Raw genomic sequence first — 6,518 nt, 5'->3', positions numbered from 1 at the left:
CCTGCTGGCAAGTGGACATCCCCCGAGGGCTCCTGGGTTTCCAGAGGGATGTCTGACTGCCAGCTTGGGCCCGATCCCCCAGGGAGAGGGCCTAAGCCAGCAGGTAGACATCCTCCGAGGGGTCCCAGACTGCAGGAGGGCATAGGCTGGGCTGAGGGACCCCCGCCCCCAGTGCACAAATTTTTGTGCACCGGGCCTCTAGTAGTATATAAATGCTTTTATAACTCAACAACAAAAAGACAATGAAATCAACCTAAATATGAGAAAAAACTTGAACATGTATTTCTCCAAAGAATACAAATAGCCGACAACATTTGAAAAGATGCTCAACATTTATGTCATTAGGTAAATGCAAATCAAAATGACAATTAGATACTACTTCAAACTCACTAGAATGACCATGATTCAAAGCAAACAAATAAAAAATCAGCACATAAATGTTTGCAAGGCTGTGGAGAAATGTGTGTGTGTGTTTTTTCATTTTAAGTTTTTTTTCTTTCTTTATTGATTAAGGTATTACATATGTGTCCTTATCCCTCCATTGCCCCCCCCCCCCCCCCCCCTGCTCATGCCCTCCCCCTCCTGGTGTCTGTGTTCATTGGTTGGGCTTATATGATGGGGTGCCTGGCCAGTCTGGGTGAGGAGCTGAGGGCCCTTTTCAGGCTGTCTAAGCCTCCCAGCAGGGACCCTCACCCCATGAGAGTGTGGCCAGCCTGGGTGAGGGGCTGATGGCTGTTTGCAGGCTGGCCACAGCCCCTTCAGTGTGGGGGTCCCCACTGGGGTGCCTGGCCATCCTGGGTGAGGGCCTGAGGGCCGTTTGCAGGCTGGCCATAGCCCCTTAAGGGTGGGGGGTCCTGATGGGGTGCCTGGCCAGTCTGGGTGAGGAGCTGAGGGCCCTTTTCAGGCTGTCTAAGCCTCCCAGCAGGGACCCTCACCCCATGAGAGTGTGGCCAGCCTGGGTGAGGGGCTGATGGCTGTTTGCAGGCTGGCCACAGCCCCTTCAGTGTGGGGGTCCCCACTGGGGTGCCTGGCCATCCTGGGTGAGGGCCTGAGGGCCGTTTGCAGGCTGGCCATAGCCCCTTAAGGGTGGGGGGTCCTGATGGGGTGCCTGGCCAGTCTGGGTGAGGAGCTGAGGGCCCTTTTCAGGCTGTCTAAGCCTCCCAGCAGGGACCCTCACCCCATGAGAGTGTGGCCAGCCTGGGTGAGGGGCTGATGGCTGTTTGCAGGCTGGCCACAGCCCCTTCAGTGTGGGGGTCCCCACTGGGGTGCCTGGCCATCCTGGGTGAGGGCCTGAGGGCCGTTTGCAGGCTGGCCATAGCCCCTTAAGGGTGGGGGGTCCTGATGGGGTGCCTGGCCAGTCTGGGTGAGGAGCTGAGGGCCCTTTTCAGGCTGTCTAAGCCTCCCAGCAGGGACCCTCACCCCATGAGAGTGTGGCCAGCCTGGGTGAGGGGCTGATGGCTGTTTGCAGGCTGGCCACAACCCCCAGCCACCCAAGCTCCCAGTGGAGTCTGGCTGGAAGCAGGTATCTGGGATTTATTTGTCTTCTGTAATTGAAACTTTGTTGCATGAGCTGAGGCCACAGCCGGCTCAGAGCAGGCAGAAAGCTTGGCTTCCTCCATTGCCTGGGCAACCAAGCCTCCTGCTTGCTCCAGCTCCGTGGCTGCCAGCCGCCATCTTGGTTGGGTTAATTTGCATATAGTCGCTCTGATTGACTGGTGGGCGTGGCTTGGGGTGTAGTGAAGGGACAGTCAATTAGCATCTTTGTCTTTTATTAGTGTAGATGAGTGAGATCGTGTGATATTTATCATAAGGTTACTTTATTCCTGCATCTTCTTAATTGTTTCTTCCTTGTATTTGCACTTTTTTCTTTCCTATTTGGGGAGATTTGGCTTTTTGTGGTCTTTGTCTAGCTCTAGTCTAGTGGTAACCACCTTGCTGGGGTGAATGTCCACATGGACAATTGTACTGTTAGTTTCCTTCCATTGCATTCACTCCATGCAGATGACATATTTCTTCCTGTAAACCTGGAGTACTTTGCCAATTTGCTGCCCTTTGTAATGTCCTCAACAACCTGAACTGCATCATCCTTTCAGAGGCGCATGGATCAAACATTGTTCTTCTGCTCAGCTCTTTCAAAAGAGGAGAAGGCATCATCTTTCTGCAAATGTGGGAAGGTGCATGGAAATGCCTTTTAGTTCCGGCTCAGGTGAGAAGTCACAAAGGGACTTTGGGAAAGCAAAAATGGTTCAGCCATTAAAAAAGAAGTTTGGAGTTTTATCAAAAATTTAATCATGGGATTATATATGACCTAGAAATTCCATTCTAAGATATGCAACCAAAAGAATTGAAAGCACATACTCAAACAAATACAAGTATACACAAGTTTGTATCAACACTATTCACAGAATTCCAAAGGAGAAGCAACACAAATGCCCATCATCTGGTGAAAGGATACAAATTGTTGTCTCTACCTGCAATAGAGTATTCTGCACTTATAAAAATGAATAATGGATACATTGTACAACTTGGAGTTCCTGATGGGAAAATGACTGCAGGAGTAGGGTTAAACTAAAAATAGAGTTCTTAGGGTAAGCCTTCATGAAGACAGTCAAATGCTAAAGTAGATTTCAAAGCTCTAGGAAAGATCGTTTAGCATTTATTCTAGGCTAGAGCGCTCCAGGCAGGGAGGACCATTGGAACAAGGCTGACACTTGCCTGGCATGTCGCAGAAATTACATGGAAGGCAGTGTGTATTAAAAGGTGTGTTTAACAGGGAGAACAGCAGGAAAGAATATCACAAAATGTCATAAAAGCCAGAACATGTAGGAATTTTAAGGACTTTTTTTTTTTTTGGAGAAAGGACATCACTGTCAGGATGAAAATGATCAAACTAATATTGTAAATGAACTGTGCTGATTCATAGGGATGGACAGTGAAAAGGCAAGGAAAGAAGTGTTAGGATCCCAAGTAAGAGAACCTGTTAGTTTGGACAGGCCTGAAAGCAGGAGAGAGAGTGGGATATGGTTGGGCTGTAGAGAGTTTGTGGGCAGCATCTTTTTTGTGGTGTGAGATGGCAGTGACCTCAAGAATAAGTCCATTGTTTATTGGCCAAAGCATCTGGATGGTTTGAGTTGCCATGAGCTAATATGAAGAGGGTTGCAGATAGAGTAAATGGTGTGAAGGAATATCATATTTTTTAAGGTTATATTACTGTAAAGCTTATAGACTTTTCCACACCAATTTATTTATTATTTACTTAAATAATTCACTATTAATCATTTCAACCTAGAAATTTTTAATTTTTGTATTTGTTCATTAGTTTTAGTTTAATCTTCAATAAATAAATCATTCTGTCTCTCACAATAATACCATGTTTAGGAATGATTGAATGATGGCCTTAGTTTTTATTGATTAATTGATTAATTTAATTTTTTAAAATTTATTTGCAAATGAATACTATACATCACTTCAGGTTTTCTTTTCCAAATAAGGGTAACAGGTGTTCATGGAGTAATTTATATTCTTCAATCTTTTATAGGTATGTATCATGACCCAATACTAGTGGTGCAACCTTACGCCTTAAAATAGTTTTGTTTTTAATAAGGTGACAGTTTGACTTCTGTATTAAATCTGCTTCCACCATCTATTCACCAACTGATCTCTATGATAAATCTATTTAGAAAAATATATCAACTCACATTTTATGCTTCCTAGAAGAAGCTGACTGTAATAAAGTTACTGTGTGTTTTGTGCCCCTAAAGATTTTAGGCCTACGCAAATCATAAAAAGACAAACTTAAAGAAAAATCTAAAACAAATGTACTGGATTAGCACTCCCCAGGACAGTTTTGCTCATTTAAATGACCAAACATGCATCAAGGAAAAGAGCCTTGGGGCTAATTTTGCCCAGAATCTAGTTGTGGTTAGTGTTTACTCAACCACAGATAAGTCAACTTGGTTTGACAAGGAAAATAAAATATAAATAGTTTTGCTCTAATCAATATCCTGTACGGAACCATACAAAGATCAACAGTGAGAAGAATTACTGGATCTGCTACTGTAAAACCAAACAGAAAAAGCTATTTTCATTGTTGTTGTGTTCTTTATGCTGACTTCAAAAGTAACTGAAATGTTTTCAAATATAACTTTGAAAGGTAAACTATAGTAGCTAAATAGAATGAAGATTAATTATATGAGACTTAAAAATTCAACTGAAATGTGAATGTAGATTTGAGTAATATATCATATATGACAGAGATTAGAGATCTGAAAGTACAATGCAAATTGATAAATAGCACATTGGTTCTCAAGATCTTTTAAATAAACTTATTATTCTAAAAAAATTCTATATAAAATAAGAAATAAATTCTTCATATTCTACATGACAATCTTATTACCACATGCAAATTTAAAGGAAACTATTTAGAAATAGTATAAATATATTTGCACTACATACTCTCTACCCTTCCTTTAATGAAACAGAAACTATTTTAGCAAAATTCTTCAGTGATTGCAAAATGAGCAAAAGGTTGTAAGAAAAATATATTTATAGAAGAAGTGTCTTGCAGTGGTAGGGGTTTCACTGCCAATAAGCGATTCTCTCAGACACGAGCTGACACTGCCCAGCCAGCTGAATGTCCTACAATTCATCTTAATTCTGACTCTATCTACCTGAGGATAGTGTAAGATCCCACAGGTTAAGGGTTCAGTCTACAAGATCACACTCCCTCCCCCAACTTCAGTTGTTAAGTACAGTTACTACCTGTACTTCTGACTTGGTTATAAATCAGAGATTCCAACAACCTCTGCACAAGCAGCTCACAAAAGTCAAAGAAACATTTTACTCACTGGATTACTCGTTTATTATAAAAGAATATAACTCAGAAACATCCAGATAAAGGGGATGCATAGGGCAAGGTATAAGAAAGGGGCACGGAGCTTCCAAACCTTCTCTGAGGAAACCATTCTTTTCAAATCTCCATTTGTTCACCAACCTAGAAATAATACAAACCCTGCCCTTTTGGGTTTTATGAAGGCTTCATTACATAATCATGATTGATTACCTCCTTGGCCATTGGTAATTAATTCAACCACCAGCACCTCTCCCCTCCCTGGAAATCAGGGCATGGGAATAATAGTTCCAATCCTCTAGTCACAACTGGTTCCCCTGGCAACCAGCACCCATCTTTAGACGTTTTCCTAAAGTCACCTCGTTAATATAATCCAGTTGTAATGAAAAGGGACCTGTTATGAATAACAAGACACATATTTCACCTTTAAGGCTTGGAAGATAGTTGAGAAATTGACGGCAAGAGACCAAATATTATACAAGATGCTTCCCCTTGTTCTTACCTCTAGGAAATTCCAAGGGTCCGTGGTTGGCAAACCGTGGCTCGCGAGCCACATGTGGCTCTTTGGCCCCTTGAGTGTGGCTCTTCCACAAAATACCACGTGTGGGCACGCACGTACAGTGCGATTGAAACTTCGTGGCCCATGTGCAGAAGTCGGTATTTTGCAGAATCAAAGCACTGTTCCTGTGTTCCCCGTGTCCCATTTTCATCCCTCTGCATAGAAAAAGCCAAATATTGTCTCCATCCAGCCCAGAAATAAGGCCGATTGGGCATTTTGTGCCATTGGTCCAGTCCATGTCTGTCCACATCTGGCTAGTTGTAGTCTGTTCCCCACTGCACTTCAGCTGACACTGTGGCCAGCCCCTGGGTCTGCCATGGCCCCAGGTCACTGCTAGGGCCACATCCAGGCCATGGAGACAAAATGCAAATGAAAGGGGCAGCATGTGTGTCATTGTGCGAGAGACAGAGAGCTTCTTTGATAAACTGGCACTATATTATCTCAGGCTTGGGCAGGGCCAGGCACTTCTTCAACCTGACCAATCACCTTCCCAAGCTTTTGCAGGCTGGTGATGGGTTTCCCCCTAATCAATCCATTTCTTAGATCTTCTGAGGTGGGTACGGGAAATATTGGGGGGAACAGTTTATACAGTGTATGATTATCTAATCACTATGCTGTTCACCTGAAACTAATGCAAAATGATACTGAATGTAAACTGTAACTGAAAATAATTTTTACATGAAAAAGATTCCTAACTATAGTGGGTCATGATGGGTAATCAGAGCCTAGACCTGTACCGTGCTTGACAAAGGTTTGCTTTCACCTTAAGGAAGCCTGTTCATTGTCTTTGTGTATCTAAGAAAACATACCTTTGAAACGATAGAGTGATTTTCTTTTCCTTCCCCTCCAAGGCATAACCACTGGCACCAAAGGACAAGACTACAGAACACAAGGCCACAGAACCCCTCACTGCTACCTTGCTGCCCGCATGCCATCTCTATGCACTGTAAATGTTAACTATTAACTATCCTTTGCACACCAATGTAACCAATGTATGTGTCACTCCATTTTTCTTTTTACCAAATTTTAGAGGTTTCCTGCTTTGCTTTCTCCTGTCTCCTTAATCTACCACTGCTGAATTTCATGTGACCCTTCTTGTTTCTTCTCCTT

The sequence above is a fragment of the Myotis brandtii genome, unplaced genomic scaffold (assembly GCF_000412655.1).
Source record: "Myotis brandtii unplaced genomic scaffold, ASM41265v1 scaffold348, whole genome shotgun sequence".
Lineage (NCBI taxonomy): Eukaryota > Metazoa > Chordata > Mammalia > Chiroptera > Vespertilionidae > Myotis > Myotis brandtii.
The sequence above is the reverse complement of the archived record's forward strand: the minus strand, read 5'-3'. Positions refer to the sequence as shown.